Source organism: Eurosta solidaginis, chromosome X, assembly GCF_040869045.1.
Source record: "Eurosta solidaginis isolate ZX-2024a chromosome X, ASM4086904v1, whole genome shotgun sequence".
Classification (NCBI taxonomy): Eukaryota; Metazoa; Arthropoda; class Insecta; order Diptera; family Tephritidae; genus Eurosta; species Eurosta solidaginis.
The window spans coordinates 179700914-179722546 of NC_090324.1; the positions used below are offsets into that span (position 1 = coordinate 179700914).

At 40.9% G+C, this 21633-nt stretch overlaps 1 protein-coding gene and 1 pseudogene across 3 annotated transcripts in view; both read right to left on the reverse strand.

Moving 5' to 3' along the window:
- The window catches only part of LOC137235445 (uncharacterized), a 900888-nt gene that overhangs the window by 848623 nt on the left and 30632 nt on the right, over window positions 1-21633 (reverse strand). The gene's annotated exons all lie outside the window — the stretch shown is intronic.
- On the reverse strand, window positions 5413-14250 carry LOC137235296 (myosin-2 essential light chain-like; annotated as a pseudogene).

Sequence of the window (21633 nt, forward strand, 5' to 3'; positions counted from 1 at the left end):
TTACAGCTTTGGGCCTATTTGTCTTGTCTATGCGACTGCCCTGCCTCGCGGGCTCTGGGACTGGATACTTTCTGCCTCTTGAAAGCAGGCTTGTCGCCTTCCGCGAAACGTTGTCTCTTCATTCTGCCATTCGACGCTTCTTCCTCCTTGTACCGGTTGCAGAACCGGGAGTTTCTCGCAGCAAACCTTTTCAACTGCCTTCGACCTACTTCTACCGCCTCATGAGCACATTCCAAGCGCTCAATCTCCACTTTTTTTTGGGTCGACCACTGCTCCCAGGCTCTGGAAAATTAGTGCTTAGAGCTCCATGGTACTGCGAGAGAGCTCTCTTACTCCCTCTGCTACGTACCCTTCTCCACTCCACTACTCCGTTTTCGTTTGTATGCTTTTCCAACACGGACTTCATTAAATCAGCACTACTCTCCATCCCCGAGTCCGACGCATCGCTTAATGCGTATTTGTCGTCCTTGGCTTGCGACTCAGTCCTCGTCTTATCATCGTTCTTATTACAATTAGGTAGTGAGTCGTTCATCTTGGTCGTACGACCACCTGCCCGACAAGGCAGGCTAAGATGTCCAGTACTATATACGGAGAAAGAACCGTCCGCCACAGCAGCGCACCTTACTGTGGTAAGGCCATCAATACTACCCAAGGTGGCCGGGTGTCCGGAGGGCTCCGTTCGAATACAGCCGAATTTATCCCGTGGCTGCAAACCGTCCAATAGGCACGGTCCGCGTAACACCATATTACATACAATAAAAAGTTGAGTAGCTGCAGTTGTTGCAAGGGCAAAATGTAATAGAATAGTTTTCGAACTTTTCGAACTTTTTCCATAAAAGTCCACATATAAAAGTAAAATCTGTATTTTTATTTTTTGAGTCCGATAGAACTAGTCAAAATCGGACTTTTAAAAATAAAAGTCCGGAAATAAAAGTTAAATCCGGGCTTTTTTTTTAGGGCCAAAATAAAAGTCCGGCTTGATATCAAAGTCCGGATTTAACTTTTATTTCCGGACTTTGGGTTAAACCAGGCGCGGTTCCAGCAGCACTTCTAGGGGGGGGGGGGGGGAACATTTTTTTTTAAATGTATATAGTCATAACGTAAAAAAGCAAGAAAAATTAAAAATTAGTAAAAATCCGTTTTGTGATAATAAACTACTCCCGTCCCCCTGGAACCGTGCATGGTTAAACCAATGGATAAAATAAAATAATAAAAAAAAAAATTTTTAGTTAAACGGTTTTATTGAAAAAAATACTTACATGAAGTAATAATAATACTAAAAGCTAGAAAATAATTAGATAGGTTCTAGGTACTAGTCATCACACTGCGCACCAATCTAGGGCGTTGATCAGGCAATTAAATAAAGCGTTGGAAGCGCGAAATTTCTAAAAATGTGAGGCGTAGCATAACCTGATTAAGGTTCAGTTTGGTCTTATATATGACTATCAATAGAAATTTGCCCCGTCCAACGCTTTTATTTAATTGTCTGATCAACTTACATGTAATAAAACCGTTTAACTAAATAAAACCGTTTAACTTAAAAATTTTTTCTTTTTTAATTATTTTATTTTCAAGTTTTTAGTCTTTATTTAATTGCCTATTATTTCTAATTCTGTTTAGTTCATTTAGTGACTCATTATTACAAGGACTCTTTCGTGACAATTTGTTACAATATAAGTCCTCAATACATAATCCTTCCAAAGACTTTACTCGACTCTGCGCCACGTATGCTTGTCCCTCCTCCAACTCCGAAATATTTTGATGTCACTTCTATCGGACCGTATGTAATATTAGTTCCAAATATGAGCCAAATCGGACATCATAGGTCGCTTTCTATTCTTGTATGTATTATGTGTTCCAAATATGAGCTAAATCGGACCACAAATAAGATTTTTGTGAATATCTCGATCCTTGCGCCACCTAGCGGGGATTTTTTTTATTATTGCACTGTCATCGGGCTCTGAACTATATTCCAAGTTTCATGCTTGTAGCTTATCGGGAAGTTACTTAAATTTCAATTACAAAAACAAGTGCTGTCCAACCAGCCTGTCAAGTCAACCTAAATAAAACCTTTTAAAAAAGGTACGGTGGATGCACATTTTTATACTCAGTTGAGCAGAGCTCACAGAGTATATTAACTTTGATTGGATAACGGTTGGTTGTACAGGTATAAAGGAATCGAGATAGATATAGACTTCCATATATCAAAATCATCAGTATCGAAAAAAATTCGATTGAGCCATGTCCGTCCGTCCGTCTGTCCATTAACACGATAACTTGAGTAAATTTTGAGGTACCTTGATGAAATTTGGTATGTAGGTTCCTGGGCACTGATCTCAGATCGCTATTTAAAATGAACAATATCGGACAATAACCACGCCCACTTTTTCGATATCGAAAATTTCGAAAAATCGAAAAAGTGCGATAATTCTTTACCAAATACGTATTAAGCGATGAAACTTGGTAAGCTAGTTGAACTTATGACGCAGAATAGAAAAATGGTAAAATTTTGGACAATGGGCGTGGCACCGCCCACTTTTAAAAGAAGGTAATTTAGAAGTTTTGCAAGCTGTTATTTGGCAGTCGTTGAAGATATCATGATGAAATTTGACAGGAACGTTACTCTTATTACTATATGTCTGCTTACTAAAAATTAACAAAATCGGAGAACGACGACGCCCACTTTTTAAAAAAAAAATTTTTTAAATTCAAATTTTAAAAGAAAAATTAATATCTTTACAGTATATAAGTAAATTATGCCAACATTCAACTCCAGTAATGATATGGTGCAACAAAATACAAAAATAAAAGTAAATTTCAAAATGGGCGTGGCTCCGCCTTTTTTCATTTAATTTGTCTAGGATACTTTTAAGGCCATAAGTCAAACAAAAATTTACCAATCCTTGTGAAATTAGGCAGAGGCTTAGATTCTACGACGATAACTGTTTTATGTGAAAAAGGGTGAAATCGGTTGAAGCCGCGCCCAGTTTTTATACGCAGTCGACCGTCTGTCCTTCGGCTCGGCCCTTCACACGATAACTTGAGCAAAAATCGATATATCTTTACTAAACTCAGTTCACGTACTTATCTGAACTCACTTTGTATTGGTGTAAAAAATGGCCGAAATCCGACTATGACCACGCCCACTTTTTCGATATCGAAAATTACGAAAAATGAAAAAAATGCCATAATTATATACCAAATACGAAAAAAGGGATAAAACATGATAATTGTATTGGTTTATGGACGCAAAATATAACTTTAGAAAAAAACTTGGTAAAATGGGTGTGACACCTACCATATTAAGTAGAAGAAAATGAAAAAGTTTAGCGGGGCGAAATCAAAAGCCCTTGGAATCTTGGAAGGAATACTGTTCGTGGTATTACATATATAAATAAATTAGCGGTACCCGACAGATGAAGTTCTGGATCACCCTGGTCCACATTTTGGTCGATATCTCGAAAACGCCTTCACATGTACAACTAAGGGCACTCCCTTTTAAAACCCTCATTAATACCTTTAATTTGATACCCATATCGTACAAACACATTATAGAGTCACCCCTGGTCCACGTTTATGGCGATATCTCGAAAAGGCGTCCACATATAGAACTAAGGCCCACGCCCTTTTTAAATACTCATTAACACCTTTCATTTGATACCCATATTGTACAAACGCATTCTAGAGTCACCCCTGGTCCACGCTTATGGCGATATCCCGAAAAGGCGTCCACCCATAGAACTAAGTCCCACTCCCTTTTAAAACACTTATTAACACCTTTCGTTTGATACCCATATTGTACAGACGCATTCTAGAGTCAACCCTGGTCCACTTTTATAACGATATTCCGAAAAGGCGTCCACCTATAGAACTAAGGCCCACTCCCTTTTAAAATACTCATAAACACCTTTAATTTGATACCCATATAGTACAACCAAATTCTAGAGTCACCCCTGGTCCACCTTTATGGCGATATCTCGAAAAGGCGTCCGCATATAGAACTAAGACCCACGCCCTCTTAAAATACTCATTAATACATTTCGTTTGACATCCATAGTGTACAAACGCATTCTAGAGTCACCCATGGTCCCCTTTATGGCGATATCACGAAACGGCGTCCACCTATGAAAATAAGGATCACTCCCTTTTAAAATACTCATTAACACCTTTCATTTGATACGCATATCGTACAAATAAATTCTAGAGTCAACCCTGATCCACCTTTATGGCTATATCCCTAAATGGCGTCCACCTATAGAACTATGGCCCACTCCCTCTTAAAATACTCTTTAATACCTTCCATTTGATACACGTGTCATACAAACACATTCCAGGATTACCCTCGGTTCATTTTCCTACATGGTTATTTTCCCTTATGTTGCCACCATAGCTCTCAACTGAGTATGTAATGTTCGGTTACACCCGAACTTAACCTTCCTTACTTGTTTTTTATATATACTTTTTATATCATTTTTCATATTTCCCAGCAATAATTTTGTCTGATCTTGTTTGTCATGGGATTTAGTCGGTGTTCAAATGAATGAAATTTTAGATACGCTCCTCAACGCTTTTCAGCTGTATCAATTTATTTTTTATATACATTTTGAGTTTTATAGCTATTGCAATGATCAATAGCCCAAATACGCAAATCAAAACAGTCAACCAAACATCTGGAATATTTGAGACATTTGTTGTTTCTACTACAGCAATTTCCAGAGTTTTTCTTTTGTGATTTTCCGGTCAATTTATTTATAACATTTACTAATGCTTACTTAGGCTCTTTTGACCATTAGCATTTGGTGCAAATAAAAACAAACTTATTTCACCATTCCAACCCGAGTTTTCTTTTCCTATCTCATATCCGGCTATTGCTATCATAATGCCGTTTGCCAATTTTTCCACCAAGACATTTTGAAAAGAAAATAAAAATTTGCTTTAATTGTTTTCCTGTTCCTTTGAAAAATGACTCATTTAAGCTTTAATAAAATTTCTTTGTTTTTATTCCTTATTCTATTATTATTGAATCTAGGCATTCCAGCTTACTCAAACAATTTTTATTTTACGCTAATATTTTTAACATTTAAGTATAATTTATTTTTTCTTATTTAACTAACTTTACAAAATATTGTTAAAAATTAATTTCTATACTATATTCCATTCTATGTAATATCCCTTTCTATGTCATTTTGGGCTTCGAACTTTATTTTCTATTTTTAGAACTTTATTTTGTATTTCTAATATTAGGTTTAACCCGAGCAAAAATAAAAATTTCTGCTGCTTGGTGAGCAACCGCTAGGTTTCCAAAGTAAAGCTGGTTTATACTTATTAATTTAATTATTAACTTAACTTAATTGCTGCCAGTCGTGTTCATTATTTGTTGCTAATTCCTTGCTGCCGTCCATTAACCATTCTTCACCATGCGCACAAACTCTTCATAATTAACATAATTAACTCTTCATAAACAACATTGCTTTGCGTATCCTCTTGATTTATCATCAATTGTTCAACCCCTTCATCGGTTAATTTTTCGCCAAGTGTAATAAGTAAATTTCTCAATTAAGCTGATAAAATAAAACAACTTGCATCCTTATCAAAATGACGTAGACCCTCAATGAAGTCATTAGCTGTATCACCTGAGTGTACTTTCGAAATTGCTCGATAAGTAGGTAGAAATATTTCAAAACTAATACGTTCATTGTGTTTAAGTTGACGTGTGCATTCCTTTACATCCAATTCGGTAAGATTTTAGCCGATTGCACGCAAACATTCTCCAACTTGACTCAATTTAATTTTAAAATCACCACGGTTGTCAAAGAAATTGAAGGCCTCTAGGAATTCGGCCAATTGATTAATTATTGATCCTGCTTAGGGTTTTCAGCAGTCTGCTTCTAAAATAGCAGTTGTAGCGATTCCTGCTTTACAATTGAAAAAGTGAAGGAGTTTCAATATTTGGGTGTGTCTCTTAATCCAAGTCTTAACTCGTCTTCACACATTTCGCGTTTAAAAACACACAAATGCAACCCTCAAGGTTCTTTATTATGCGCTAGTCCACTCTAAACTTCAGTATGGCATAAACTGTTGGGGTGGGGCATAGTTTAATAAAATTCAGCCCCTTCTAGTTAGTCAGAAATACATTATCAGAAAAATCTGCAATGTTAACCGATCTAATCACTCTATGGAGCTTTTTACAAAACTTGGAATTCTGCCGATAAGGCACATATATTACTATAGGTTAGGTTAGGTTGGGCGGTAGCTTCCTTGATAGAGGAAGCTCACTTGGACAACATGACGGTCCGTTGTGATACCACATATAATAAACTAAACTAACGGTGACGTAGATATAACTACTTAGAGAATCGTTGGGTAGCAGCGATAAAGTTCCGAATGATCCCGATCTCAACCTTGGATAGCTCCTCGGGAGATCCAAGTGAGTCACGACCGAAATACTTTTGCCTAGTTCTGGCAAAAGCTGGGCAGTCAAGCATAAAGTGATTTGGTGATTCCACCTCATCATCCTCCATACAGCTGCAGCAGGATGGAGTTTCCAATATATTGAGACGTACCGCATGGATACCCATGGGACAGTGCCCTGTCAAAACCCGAATGACCATTGATAGGTGAGCCTTAGTGAACCCAATTATTCAGCAGACCTCCTGCCATCCACTTTCGGCCAGAAGGATCTTGATATCCTACAAGACGTAGTGTCCGCCCAACGTTTGCTGAGCTTACTCGAGGCCCAGCTATGGAAGAGCAATCCACAGGTGGCTAGCGGAATCCCGAAATCCCTACAGCCATCTTCATCCGGTTCAGTTGTACCGATTCGGGCTAAGAGATCCGCTTGACAGTTACCCGGAATATCACTATGGCCCGGAACCCAGATAATCTTAATTGTAAAATAATTCGATGCAATCGCAAGTGAGGTCAGGCACTCCCAGACCACCCTCGATCGCACTGTAGTTGAGCTCAAGGCCTTTATAGCCGCTTGGCTATCAGAGTAGATGTTAAATTCCCTAACCGTAGTAGCGCTGGATAGCATTTCATCCACCGCATCCTTAATCGCAGCAACTTCCGCGTGGAATACACTGCAGTGATCAGCCAACTTAAACTTGCGGCTTACATTTAGCTCTTGACAAAAGACCCCCCCGCCAACCTTTCCGTCCAACTTCGACCCATCCGTGAACAAGTTAACCGGTCCCATGCCCCAGATAATTCCTCTTCTCCACTCCTCCCTCGGGGGAATGACTGGGGTGAAGGTTGTATAGGGAGCGGCCACCGGCATGCAATAGTCCGTCCTGTCCGGGATAAAGTCGAAACTAGTAAGAAGGCTAGAGTGTCCGAAATCAGAAAGCATATAACCCATATCACGAAGCCTGACCAACGACCGGGCCGCGGCTGCCTTTCCCGCAATATCTACTGGATGTATATTCAGCATGACATTCAGTGCCAAGGTAGGTGTTGTTCTCATAACGCCACTGATACCGATAAGCGCCGTCCGCTGCACTGACACTAGCATTTTGGAGGTGCTCGCCGTGTCCAGTGCTTTCCACCAGACCAGCACCCCATATAGCAGAATCGGTTTGACCACCATCTCATAAAGCCAGTGTACTACTCCTGGCGAGAGCCCCCCTGCAGCAGTACAAGGCAACCGCGGCCTTCCTGGCCCTATCTTCCACATTGGGCCTCCAGGACAGCTTCTTGTCCAGAACAATTCCCAAATATTTAACCCTGTCAGTAAGTACCAACGGTACCCCTCCAATCGAAGGAGTTCTGAAGTCGGGTATCTTATATCTCCTTGTAAAAAGAACCAATTCTGTTTTTCCCGGGTTGACCGCCAATCCACATGATTCAGCCCACCTAGCCACAGTATCCAGGTATCCCTGCAGAACATCGCGCAGGGTGCCCAGAAATTTGCCCCTGACTAGGATAGCGAGGTCATCTGCATAGGCAACCACCCGACAACCATTGGCTTCCAGCTCCACAAGAAGCTCGTTGACTACCACAACCCAGAGCAGAGGAGATAGGACACCCCCCTGTGGCGTGCCCCTGCACACCCTCCTCCTTATTATGGCTCCTCCCCACTCCGCTGCGCTGCTATAAGAAATTAAAAATATTTTTTATTCGATGCGGTTATTTACATAGCCTAGCATCAGCTAATTTTAATCTGAGGACAAATACCCACGGCCTACTTGTTATTCTTGCATATCGTGCAACTCATTGCAGTAACATTTTGACGATCGTCTCTTGTAAGCTTTTCAATGCCCTACCTTCTAATGTACGTCTCATAAGAAATTTGGACAAGTTTCTAAAAAATTTAAAATCATATCTACTCGAGCTATCACATAACAATATCAAAATTTTGCTGGACCCATGTATTTAATTTGTCTTTGAATCTGTAATTATTTGCCTAATGCATATATTTATACTATAATCGCATATTTAAGTGTTATTTTTACCCCACAATCTAGTTTTGTATTCGATTTATGTATAGCATTCCACACTATTATATTATATTTTACAGAATGCTTTACCCTCTTTTCTTACATATTAATATAAATGATGTTAATTTTAAGTTGAAATGTTACATGGTAAGAAAAGGATGAATAAAACCCAATCAAATCAAATCAAAGCAAATCAAATCTATGATCAACCAGCGCCACAGTTAGTGACTGCTTTGTCACATCACTCATCTTCTCGGGAAAGGCGGGAGTCTTAGTGTTATCTACCTTTGGCACCTCCGATAAAGCCCGAGACTTAGCATTAACTCCCTTTAGCACCTTCGAGAAATCCGGAGTTTTAGCGTTATCTTCCTTTGGCTTATCTCCTACTTCCGTAATTGAAACTTCCTCTGACTAGCAGATTTCGATGTAGTTTTTATTTTGCTATTGGGGCCCATCTGTCTTACAGCTTTGGGCCTATTTGTCTTGTCTATCCGACTGCCCTGCCTCGCGGCTCTGGGACTGGATACTTTCTGCCTCTTGAAAGCGTTTAAATATATAGTGATATCGTAAAAAAGCAAGAAAAATTAAAAATTAGTAAAAATACGTTTTGTGATAAGAAACTACCCCCCTCCCCCTGGAACCGTTCATGGTTAAACCAATGGATAAAATAAAATAATTAAAAGAAAATTTTTAGTTAAACGGTTTTATTGAAAAAAATACTTACATGAAGTAATAATAATACTAAAAGCTAGAAAATAATTAGGTAGGTCCTAGGTACTGTAGCGACAGCTTGTTTTCATGCTGGCGGGAATTAGGGGCAGCGTGTATATGTGTTTATGTGTTTTATGTCCAGGTTCGTGCCTTAGCCCTAATGTTGCCATTAACCTAATAACATTGTGTATTGACAACATTGTAGCTATAGTGAACACAATGTTGCAGCGGAAATAAGATGTTGCGCTTGACATCATGCTGTTATAATAAATAAAATATCACCATGTTGCTAACAACCTAGCAACATTATGTATAGTATTATGTGTGTGGATGTGTATTTGTGCAAGGCTACGAGCGTGTGAATCCATTAGTGTGAGCGGTCAAGGCACGAACGTTTTGTGGAGAGGTAAGCGTGTGAATGTGCATGATTGTATGAACGTATCGATGAACAATACGGGAAAGCCGAAAAGAAAGTTTGGCATGTATAGGTAGGAATTTTCCGTTCCTGAATAACGTTCCCTGTCCCGACGGTAGCTATAAAAGGGCACAACGTTATGCAACGGACAAAGTATTACTTTATCAGTGCCCAGTGTGAGTCAGTGTGGTTTAATAAAAGGTTTGTTCCCCGAGAACTATCCAAAGTTTTAAGTTTGTTGTGCGCGCTTTTAATCGAGTGAGAAAAAAATAAAACAAAATCCCTTCAAAGTGATATTAAGTACGGTGCGCGCCGAATAGTTTTCGCGAAACGTGAAAGGCAGAAAAGGATAAAGGCCAGGGATCTCCGGCCAACCACCAGCGGTTTCCGACGCAAGACAGCAGCAGAAGTTCCACGTGAGTTTAATGGTTTTCTTTGCCCTTGATTTTTTTTGTTTATCTTCCTCCAACTTGGCATGCCCCCCACTGCGAAGCTGGCTTCTATATAGCCAATTTTCCAAGTAAGCCAATAGCAAACTTGCATGCTTGTATGCACTCCTAAATACAGACATATGTATGTCGGTGAGTACACAATCATGCAGATAATAAATATTATCACCCTCACCAGTCCTTTAAACCTATAAATTCTTCAAAATTAACGTTTTTTGTATATTTCCAGGGCACTTTTGGAAAGAACCCACTGGGCACACAATTGAAAATTGCAGTTAGCGGCCTAAAGTCCAAATTAGCGGTATCCCGCCCAACAACAAACATATCATCTTTTTGAAATTGGCGACATCCCGCCCAACAAAAAATAAATCATCCTTTTGGTATTGGTGGCGCAACGCCAACAACAGTCATTACACCACTTTAATATAGACGGCACAAAACACATACCACAACCACATATATTTTCTTCATCGGCCGCGCAACGGCAATTACAAGTACGACCACTTATTTTCTATTGGCAATTACAATTCTTACCAGCGGCCACACTTAATTGGTATTGCAACAAGTAAAAGGAATAAAAGAAAAACATCAGCAACAACCACAACAGCAGATTTTTAATAATGGCGACGTACCGCCCTACAACAACGTTTATATTAGCGGCGTAACGCCCAACAACAACGACATTACATTGGCGACATACCGCTCAACACCAACTATACCATCTCTGTTACATTGGCGAGGCAACGCCAACAACAACAACATCAAACTGGTGACATTCCGGCCAACAATATTACCACGCATCCACAACCACTACACTATATTTTTGTTTGCCGGCGCTCACCACATCAATAACAACAACAGAATCACCTACAAGGACTTGGAACTTTACACCTAACATTTCTCACTAGCGGCGTTGAGCCGCAACAACAACAGCAAAAACACAATAAAATTTTAACATCGATAGCAATTTTCATCGGCGGCTCTGGGCGACCACAAAGCTGGTAACAACATTTGTATATTGATTTAAACAGAAAATTTTATTTTCAATGTGATGCATCAACTGATGGAGTGGGAGGGGTTTTGTTTCAGTTGGACGATGACCAGAACGAAAGACCTATTGCCTACGTTTCGGCAAAATAAAATAAGGCGCAGAAAAATTACAGCATTACGGAACTTGAATGCTACGCCGCTATCGTGAGTGTCAAGAGATTCCGACCTTACGTGGAGGGAACCCCGTTCACCATCATAACTGATCATGCCAGCCTCAAATGGCTCATGAATCAGAAAGATCTTTCTGGGAGGTTGGCAAGGTGGAGTTTGAAACTCCAGGGTTATGATTTCGATACCCAACATCAAAAATGTGCGCAAAACGTGGTTCCCGACACACTCTCACGAATGCACATGGACGAAATACTGATGAAAGATAGAGCCATAGACATGTGTCTCGAGTCACCGTGCTTCGGGTCGGAGGAGTATACGGAGTTGAAAAAGACGGTGACCGAGAACAAAGGCAAGTTACCAGACGAAAGCATATCGGACGGTTACGTTTATAAACGGACGCAATTCGACAGGGGGACGATCTTCTAGCGGACCAGACCTGGAAGCTCTGGGTTCCGTCGGAGTTGCGACCGGGGCTGGTAGAGTCGTCTCATAGCTCACCGTCCGCTGGTCATGGTGGCATCCACAAGACACTGTCCCGACTACGACAAAAATATTATTGGCCAGGAATGGTCACCGACGCACGCGCCCATGTAAAAGACTGCGAAACTTGCAAAACTAACAAAACTCAAAACGTGTTTAAACAACCCATGACGGGAAAGCAAAAGCTCACAGAGCGACCTTTCCAACATCTGTTCATTGATTTTATGGGTCCTTATCCGCGTACTAGTGGGGGTCATGTGTATGTCTTTGTTTGTTTAGATCATTTCTCGAAGTTTGTATTTTTAAAACCGAAGTCGTCAAGTTCTTGGTGAGGGATGTCTTCCATATGTTTTGTGTAACTGAGCATGTCCACTCAGACAATGGAAAGCAGTTTGTGTCAAAAGTTTTCAACCACGTTCTGGAAAAATACGGCACCAAGCACATAAAAACTGCATTTTATTCGCCACAGGGTAACGCTGCGGAGAGGGTAAATAGATCTGTTCTGAAGATCAGTAGATCCTTTATAAAGGATAACCAGAAAAACTGGGACAAATGCGTCAGCGATGCCGCATTTGCCCTCCGCAGCGTTGCACACTCAGCCATCAACATGCCTCCATATTATGCCACTTTCGGTATGCCTATGATACAGCATGCTGCATCGTACGAACTATACCGAAAACTGGCGGCAGTGAGAGATGTTGATTGCGATATAGGAGTGCAAAGCGATAAAATGAAGATAATAAGAAATAATATTATGAAAGAGCTGAAGCTGGCCCATGATATGAGTAAAAAAATATATGACACTGGAAGTAGAGATGTAAAGTTTCAGATTGGACATGTGGTATACCGCCGAAACTTCAAACAATGCTCCCAAGTTGCAATTACAACGCCAAGTGCGCCCCGAAACAAATCAAATGTATAGTTTTAAATGTAATTGGGAATTCGAGTTATGAACTTGGCGACAGCAGTGGGAAGAAGATCGGCGTATACCACGCTAAAGATATTTTTTCAAAATAGTTTAATGTTTGTTTTTTTTTTTTTGGAGTGCCAGTACCTTTGTTCTATGTTTTTTATTTATTTATTGACTATTTATTTACTTAATGACGTATTTTATTTATTAACTCACTGCCGTATGTGATTAGTTTATTAAATTATTTTTATTTTTTCTTGACTTTTTTATTTATTTGATTATTTTTGCATTTATTTAGATTTTTTTATTTATTTATTTATTTATTTATTTCACATATTTTTTTACTTGACTATGTGATCTGTGATATTTTATTTTATTTAATCCTTTTATTTCAACTTTTTTTTTTTTACCAGTGACATTTTATTTTATAGTTTTTATTAAGTTTTATTATCTGTGGTATTTTATTTTTTTTTTTTTAATATTCTAAATTTTAGATTCTATCTGATATAGGTTATGTATGATATAAGGAGTAGAAGCTACCCAGTGACTTAGTATGTAGATGTAGCAATAATACCAAGCGCTAACGATAAAATTAAGCCCGGCATTGAGTCGTGGGTCGAGGCCACACGTTGGACGGGAAACAAAATATTGCGGGCTGCCTTGAAAACCCTTTACGCACACGCTCCATAGTGCAGGCACAATCGGCGGTTGCGAGCATGTAACGACAGCCTGTCTTCGTGCTGGCGGGAATTAGGGGCAGCGTTTATATGTGTCTATGTGTTTATGTGTTTTGTGTCCAGGTCCGTGCCTTAGCCCTAATGTTGCCATTAACCTAATAACATTGTGTATTGACAACATTGTAGCTATAGTGAACACAATGTTGCAGCGGAAATAAGATATTGCGCTTGGCATCATGCTGTTATAATAAATAAAATATCACCACGTTGCTAACAACCTAGCAACACTGATGAATGCCATGCACCTATGTGTTTGTTTTATTCTGTATTATGTGTGTGGATGTGTATTTGTGCCAGGCTATGAGCGTGTGAATCCATCAGTTTGAGCGGTCAAGGCACGAACCAAATGTATCTGTGTAGGTGTTCGTTTTGTGGGGCGGTAAGCGCGTGAATGTATCAGTGCACGATTGTATGAACGTATCGATGAAAAATACGGGAAAGCCGAAAAGAAAGTTTGGCATGTATAGGTAGGAATTTTCCGTTTCTGAGCAACGTTCCCTGCCACGGCGGTAGCTACAAAAGGGCACAGCGTTAGGCAACGGACAAAGTATTACTTTATCAGTGCCCAGTGTGAATGAGTGTGGTTTAATAAAAGGTTTGTTCCCCAATAACTATCCAAAGTTATAAGATTGACGCGCCGAGTGTACTCCACGAACACTCGGCCCTGAGTCTCCTCGTCTTCGTGACGTATCGAAAACTCGCCCTGCTGTTTTGGTGGTGGTTCGTTGTCGTCTTCGTCCTCGCTCTCTGAGGAAATGGGGATCGGGGTAGGGTTCCGAACGATGGCCCCCTCCTCGGACTCGGACCTGTAATCCTCGGTGCTGTCATCGCCACTTCCCTCCTCGTATGTGGCAGCTGGTGTCGTTCGCCGCAGTCGTATTCTCAACGGGGCCCATTCGCACCCTTCACTCTCGTCTTCGGAAAAGTTGGGAGAATTTGGTGTACTCATTGCTACTCGCTTTACGATACTTTAAGGTTTGACCTGCCGCGGCCCGGTTTATATATGTTTTCCTCCTGACGCGTTAGACGGTACTTTTCCTGGCAGCGGGTATCACTCAACCCTTCTTACCAAATTAGGTTTTGTAACTATGTTGTTGTTCGTCGCTGCCCTTCCAGTTGGTGGTATGTATGATGCCAGCCTGTACTTTAAATGAAAACTGGTGGATTTTCCTTAGGGTGTTCCCACCATGTATGGTGGATTTTTAAAAAAACGTGGTATATCATGCGCATAGTTAAAGAGTATATTTACGGGATATTTATGTAATTATGGTTAGAGTTTACCGAGTTTTTATTGGTTGATCCGACTTCCGAGTACTTCTTGATATGAAATTTCTTCGTGTATAATTTGACACTGTCTCGGTTGGGCGTGTCCGTTACTACCGATTTCATCCGGATTGAAGTAGAATCTTACAAAATAATCTGTAATTCCGCAGTTGTCTCGGGGTGTGTGTTCGTTTAAGGCCACCATAGCGAACTGCCTTCCTATGTGTAATCTTGATCCATGCGCCGGTTCTCTGGCGATCCGTAATTTATTTTCTGGAAATATTCGTACCTTATTCTCCGCAATGTTTTGTACTTGCCCGTCTCTGTATGCCATCAGCTGTTGACTTGTACCTTGGTTCTCTCCGTGTTGTCTCTCGGTCTCTTCGCTGACTCGTGTGAGCGTACCGCAAACGGCTACCTCGCTTTTCTTTCTCTGTTGATGTACCTCGGGATTGTTGTTTGCTGTTCGATTTGACGATGTTGACGCGGTTTGATCTTCACTAGCGTCCTTCTTGTATCTCTGTTTATGACTATGCCTCCTGGATTCGTTGTTGTCGGCGGCGTCGGCTGCGTGGTATGCTTTCAGCTCACTTAGGTGGGCTGTCCTCCTCCTTCCTCTGAAGACTTTGTCTAGCTCTACGATCACTGGTGACACAAAGTTCGTTACCCGGTGAGGTCCACTGTACCTGGGCGCTAGTTTGGCTGCAAAGTTATCTGCCGCTTTTGACAGCTGATGTTCCTTTACCAGCACTAGGTCGGCTATCGCCGGTCGCCATTGCCTTCTTCTTAAATTGTAATATTTCGCTTGCTCCATGGATGCTCTCTCTTGCTTCCGTCGTACCATCTCGAATATTTCTTTCATCCTCGTTAACTTCTCTCCTGGGTTCGCTAATTTCTCACATGTACCAAATGTCTGCTCATCGTAAAGGCTGTTGGGGATTCTCGGTTCCCTCCCTTGTACTATGTATGCTGGACTGTAACCTGTCGATTCACATACACTTGTATACCATGCCAGCGTTATCTCTGGTAACAACTCATCCCATGTCTTCTGCTCTTTTCCCGTAAATTGTGCTATCATCCTCTTGATGTTCCTGTTTGCCCTCTCTGTCGGGTTCTCCTGCGGTGTGTACGGTGCCGTTAATTGGTGTTTCACGCCAAGTTCCTCTAAAAATCTCTTAAAACGTCTGCTGATAAACTGTGCTCCGTTGTCCGTAATAAATACTTTTGGGACGCCGAACCGTGCCAAAATCCTCTCTCGAAATCCTCTTATTAAATATTCTGTCGTTGCCTTTCTGATTGGTACTACCTCTACCCATTTTGAAAACTTGTCTAGGAAGACTAATGCCATCGTGTTGCCATGCTTCGATCGTGGCATTGGACCAACAAAGTCTGTACAGACTGTTGCCCAAGGCTCCTCTGAAATTTTCGTTAGCATCTTACCCGCGGCTGGCTGTTGACTCGGTTTGTATATTTGACATGTGTGGCAACGCTGTACGTACTTCCTTATATCTCTGAACATTCCTGGCCTGTAATAACGTGTTGTTGCTCTTGCTATCGATTTTCGGATGCCCATATGCCCTGCGCTCGGTGTGTCGTGAATCTCCTCTAGCACTCTGCGTCTCTGTGGAGTCGGCACACATAGCTTCCATGGCACTGCATCTTCGCCATCCACCTGACTTCCTGTGCGTCTGTACAATTCTCCATCCTCGATAACGTACTCTGGGAATTTCTCCGGGGTCTTTCTTACATCTTCCATCTTTGCTTTAAGCCACTTACACTCGGCCCTTCCGTCATCCATCGTCCACGTACCCAACTGCTCGTCCATCGGTTGCCTTGATAATGCATCTGCCACAACGTTCAACTTTCCTTTTCGATACTATACGTCAAATGAGTATTGCTGTAGTTCCAGCGCCCATCTCGCAATCCGACCAGTCGGACTCTCTATCGCATTCAACCATTTCAACGCTAGGTGATCTGTTATTACTGTAAACGTGTATCCTTCTACGTATGGCCTCATCTTTCGTATTGCCCAGACTATTGCCAAACACTCCTTTTCTGTCGGTGAGTAGTTCATCTCTGCCTTGTTTAACCTGCGGCTTGCGTATGCTATTACTCGCTCTTCGTCGCCTGAACCTTGCGTAAGTACTGCACCAAGACCAAAATCACTTGCATCCGTCTGTAAACTAAACTTCCTCGAAAAATCTGGACAAGCGAGTACCGGTGCCTGCGTCAGTGCTGCCTTGAGTGCTTCGAATGCTGATTGTTGCTCTTCAGACCACCTCCACTTACTACCTTTCTTAAGCATAGATGTTAACGGGTGTGATACTTCTGAAAAATTCGGCACGAATCTTCTATACCATGACACAACTCCTAGAAAACGTCGTAACTCTCGTATATTCTTCGGTGGTTGCAGCTCTTTGATGGATGCTATCTTGTCTGGGTCGGTATGGATGCCTTCCTCCCTAACGACATGACCTAGATATTTTAACCTTTTCTTAAAAAACTCACATTTTTCCGGGTTTATCCTCAGGTTCGCTCTATGCAGCCTTCGAAATACTTCTGTTAAATGTGCAATGTGCTCTTCCAATGTTTTGCTTGTAATGATAATATCGTCAAGATATGCAAACGCGCATGGTTCCAATTCTGGTCCTATGACACGATCAAGTGCTCTCTGGAATGTTGCTGGGGCTGAGTGCAAGCCAAATGGCATTACCCTCCATTGGTATAGTCCACGACCAGGTACTGTGAATGCGGTGTATTGCTTGCTGCTTGCTTCCATAGGAATTTGCCAATATCCATTTTTCAAGTCCAGGCTACTGATAAATCTCGCGCTTCTTACCAAGATATGTTGTATACGAGGTAGAGGGTATGCGTCTGGTACTGATCTTGCGTTTAGTTGACGGTAGTCTACGCAGAGTCTCCATTTGCCATTCTTCTTCTTTGCCAAAACTATGGGTGCGCTGTGCGGGCTATTCGATGGTTCGATGCAACCTTTTTCGATCAGCTCGTCGACTTCCTTGTTGATAATTTCTTGGATTTTCGGATTCTTCGGATAGTACCTTTGCTTAATTGGACGGTCCTCCCTCATAACTATTTTGTGTGTGGCCACGTTGGATACTCCTGACATCTTTGCAAATACCTGTAATTATTGGCTCAGAAATTTACTCACCGCATCTTCTGTCTTGCTAGTTGCTATCGCCACCATTGGGTTGTGTGCCTTGAAGTCTTCGCTATTTGTTTCGACCATAGTTGTACATGTCACTACCTCTTGCTTCCGTTCGTCTACTCTCAACGTTATTTCTTGACCACCACATCTCATCTCAAAGTTTACCTTCGCCAGATAGTCCGTGCCAATTACCACCTCATCGCCCAGTCCCGGTAGGATTAGCATCTCGTTCCTCTGTACTTTATCACCCATTCTTAGTTCTGCATTTACCGCTTCTTTGACTATTATTGCTCTGCCATCGCCCATTCTTACTCGTGTCTTTACCTCCATGAATTTGCCAGTTTTTGATCTTCTCGCCATTGCATCACTTATAAAGTTCCTCGTCGCTCCCGTGTCAATCGCTGCTTACGTTGTTACCGATATGAGGCCCTTTGTGTATTTGAACATGTCTAATCTAATCTCTTCGTGGTTGCGTCTGCAGGCCGTTCTTGTATCTATATATTCTTGTTGTGGCTCTGACCTCTGCTGTTGTTGGACTTCTACTCGCTCCTCCTGTCTTTGTTCTGCCTGGAGACACTGGTACTGACCTTCTTGACGCCGTGGTATGAATGGCCTTGTGCTAGGTCGCATTGGTTCCCTGTCAGGAGTAATATTTTCATAGTCTTGAGCTAAACTTACCAGCTCCTCAAGATTGCTGACCTCGCTTCGCTTTATATATAGTTGGTATTCTCTGCACGAGTTTCTGTAGATACGGGTTAGTTTCTGCTCCTCGGTGTAGCCCGCGTGACGCATGAGTCCTTGTAATACTAACACATAATCTTTAAATAGCTCACCTTGTCGTTGTACGCGCATTCGAATTTCATCTTCCAATTGCTCTAAGTATCGGGAGCTTAGAAAGAACTTCAGGAAGTCCTTCTTGAAGGCGTCCCACTCCTGCCAATGCCGGTTGTTATTCCTGTACCATACCAACGCTTTGTCCTTCAATAACTCCGTCAGCGCTTTTGGAATTGTGTTGCGGTTGATTTCATACCCATCTGCTAGCTCCTCCACTCTTTCGATGAATCCTAGGGGATCTTTGCCTCCGTCGTACTTTAATCCCCACTTCCTTACTCTGTCCATGGTCGCTGCATATGTGCCAGGCTGTTGAATATAATTAGTCGTTGCGTACTTACCAGGTTGCTGAATAAAATGTACCGGTGGTTGTCCGACCTCCAATTGATTGGGTGCACCATTTGCCTGCCTATCATTTAGAATTTAGTTCGCTGCTTGTCTTTGATGATTGTGGATTTGTTAACCGTGCATGCCGAATCGCCAACTCTGTGAATCGATCCCGTAAGTTCTCGTTATCCTTCTCCTCTTGGATGAATGTCGCCAATCGTTTTCTTAGTTCGTCAACCGTTCCGCCATCCTCTAGCCCAAATTCCGTGCTGTAGGCTACCAGATCCTCTCGAGTGAGATAGTATATCCACGATACCTTTACCATTGTTATGCTTTATATCCTCGTCGTATTAACCCAGAAGTGTGTGGATCTTGTTTCCCTCTTCGTTTCTGATGCTCTGAAAGTATATATTAAAATTTGATTTGTTTAACCTGCTCGGGTGCCAAAATGTGACGGACTTTTCCTTTGACTTTGCCGGGGTTAGCCTCAGTCCGTCCAGGGTTCCTGAAAGTAGAAATTCCTACCGATCCTTCTAAAAGAATATCCCTGTTTATTCTTATAAAAAAAAACGTTACAAAAGTATTTATTTAATAAAAATTCTATTTCTACTCCTAGCTGATTCCCTTACTTTGTAAGAGGTGACTGAGGTGATAAAGCCCTCGGCCAACCTCTGCGGTCGAATGGAGTGACGAGTATACTTTTAGTACAAATGAAGTGAAAAAGCCTGCAGGTGTACTCTTGGTCGGTAGTGATAAAGCCTACCGACTCATATGCCTGTCTCCTAATCTCTGAATTTCAATGCGAATTCGTCGCCCTTATATACTAATTTTTGCACGCAGGCAAACGGTTATTTTATAATAACAACTTTCAACTAATAGTATTAACAATATAAAACAACTGTTATTCCGGTAAATATTTCCTTCCCATGAATTTCCATGCACCATAATGCTCCTTATTGAATACAATGCCTTCCAGGCTTTGGTTTATATCTTGTGTGTTTGTATATTTGTTTGTGGTCACCTGATTCTAATGTTTTGTTTTACTTTGCCCAATGCTTCTGCCTTCTGTTGTATGGCGTGCGTTGGTGTGTTGTATGCTAGTGCGTAAATATGTATAGCTAAATTTCAATTAGTAGCGGCGACTTGCTGCTGATCTACGTTCACTTAAGTTATTATGTATGTTGTATTTGTAACTGGGTGTATGGGATTTTGAGATTGCAAAGGGTTGGTTGACCGCTGCATTTTTATGTTTTGTGCGTATCTACCTTCCTTCCAAATATTCAATGCGTGTTAGAGTGATCCTATATTTAAAATTTATGTTTGCGAAAATGTAAATACTTTGCTTGCGTGCAAAAGTGCGCAAGTCTAACTTGTCCTTCGATGTAATAATTATCAATTCAATGTACAACCGAATATATGTATTTAGAGTATAATTCATAAAGGTATACATAATATGTATATTTCGTATAAAATGTATAAGTGGTAAATTCAAATATAAACTTCAAGTTATTTCATAATGGATGTTGTTTACAAAAATATATAGATATGTGTATGTTATGAGGATACAAAGCCCTCAGCTTTGGGGTCCTCACAATGTACATACATAACTACAAACATACACACATTTTGTTTATAATATGCCAAACTGGTTTTTTTGCTTTATTTCGATGACCTAATTTTGCTTGGTACAAAATTGATTTTATGTTTACTTGAGTGGTTGAGATAGGTCAGGGATTGGGGTTTTGGATATTTTTTGTTGCCCTTATATTATTTATTATATTATACGCCTCTTGAATTTTGAATCTTAGATTATAAGATATGTGCTGATAGAATAGTATATTAGGGTGGATAAGAAATAATTATTTATACGGAAATAAGATACCCCACACCTTGCTTCTTTTATTTATTTATATTTTTTTCTTTACAAACCATTGTATTAAATTTAATCGAATTGCATTTAAATTTTATGTTTTTGGTTTTGCTTTTTTGTTGAAATTTAATTCTTAGCGGTTTCTTTTTGCAATATATAAGACAGATAGCTCCAGGGTATAGTTATACGCAAAATTAAATTGTTAATAAAATTTAAAATGTTTGGATGAAGACGTAGCTTTCAATAATGCAGGGCTAAGTCAAATTTTGGTGTTGGTGCTGCGCTTGTGCGCGGTGAGGTTAGGTGAAGGTGAGTGGTAGGGAAAAATGACCGAGTGACACACGGACAGACTACTGTCAGGTTTGGGGGCACTGTAAGTAGATAGGAGTCCGCACAGTGACCACGGTGCGGTGCAAGTTGCACTGCCGAGGGAGGGTAGACTCCACCTGACAGGACAGGCCTTCATCTTTTTCTGCCCCTTATGCTTTCCCCTCCATAACTTTCCTCCTTTTCCACTCACGTTTATTTCTAAATTTGGTAGAGGCTTAGATTCTAGGACGATAACTGTTTTCTGTGAAAAAGGGTGAAATCGGTTGAACCCACGCCCAGTTTTTATACACAGTCGACCGTCTGTCCTTCCGCTCGGCCGTTAACACGATAACTTGAGCAAAAATCGATATATCTTTACTAAAGTCAGTTCACGTACTTACCTGAACTCACTTTATATTGGTGTAAAAAATGGACGAAATCCGACTATGACCACGCCCACTTTTTCGATATCGAAAATTACTAAAAATGAAAAAAATGCCATAATAATATACCAAATACGAAAAAAGGGATGAAAACTGGTAATTGGATTGGTCTATTGACGAAAA